We start from the raw sequence: 1,125 nt of genomic DNA, 5'->3' as shown, positions 1-1,125 counted from the left end.
TGTTTGGCTTTCTAAAATTTTTTATTTGAGGACTCAAAGTAGAGGGACAAGGATTTATTGAAGAAGTGCTTTCCTCTTTATTTGACCTGAGTATGTAGTGAGATGTATCTTTAATCAGTATTTGCAAAAGCTTCACAAAAATCTCACCAGCTAGAAACACAAAAAGAAACTAGTGATCAAGTATTTGAGATCTTTTATATTTTAGTATGGGCTGTTCTTGGATGTAAATTCTACATACCTGAGACTTTTCTGTTTGTGAATGTCCCAAGAAATAAGGTTTCCACAGTTTCTTCATGAATATTTTATTGTTCTTAAAATGTCTGAGAAACTCTCAAATCTGTCTCTTTCTCAAAAAAGAAAAAGAAATTGTTTTATATTTTAAATATTTTTTCATTTTAATTGCTAAAGTTCTAGATCTTAAAAATTAATTGCCTCTTTTTGGTAACCATTTTGTATTTCTCTTCCCTTTGTTGTTGTTGTTATTGGCCGTGGAGTTGGACTGACTCATAGCGACCCCTCCTTGGGTTTCCAAGGTGTTATCACTGCGGAAGTAGATCGCCCAACCTTCCTTCCGAGGAGTGGCTGGTGGGTTTGAACTGCCAGCCTTCTGGTTAGCAGTCAAGTGCCTTAGGCACTATGCTACCAAAAAGCTATATAGTCTTGCTTTGCCTCCTTTTGAGCATGTGGAGGAAGTTGGGCTTTTTTTTCCCCCTCTCTTAATTCTTTTAAGGGAGCTGTGGTGGCATAGTGCGTAAGGCATTTGACTGCTAACCAGAAGGCTGGCAGTTCAAACCCACCAGCCACTCCTCAGAAGAAAGTTTGGGTGATCTACTTCCGTAGGGATACTGCCTTGGAAACCCAAGGAGGGGTCGCTATGAGTCGAATCGACTTGATGGCATTTTGAAAGTATGAGGTTATTTGGCTTTAATATCATCATGTAGGCTTTTCTTGTGTGTTTGTTTATAACAGTATTAAATAGACCTTAAATACCTTGGTTTGCCCCTCATTGGCTTGTTGTAGAGTCTTCATGATTATTTTCTGTGACCAAAAACCAAATAAACAAAAACCCCAAATCAAATCTGAACCTACTTTCAAAATTACAACAAAATCAAACCAAAGCACGTT

The sequence above is a fragment of the Orycteropus afer genome, unplaced genomic scaffold (assembly GCF_000298275.1).
Source record: "Orycteropus afer afer isolate SDZICR_OR568_19922 unplaced genomic scaffold, OryAfe1.0 scaffold00198, whole genome shotgun sequence".
Lineage (NCBI taxonomy): Eukaryota > Metazoa > Chordata > Mammalia > Tubulidentata > Orycteropodidae > Orycteropus > Orycteropus afer.
Note: the sequence above shows the minus strand (reverse complement) of the source record.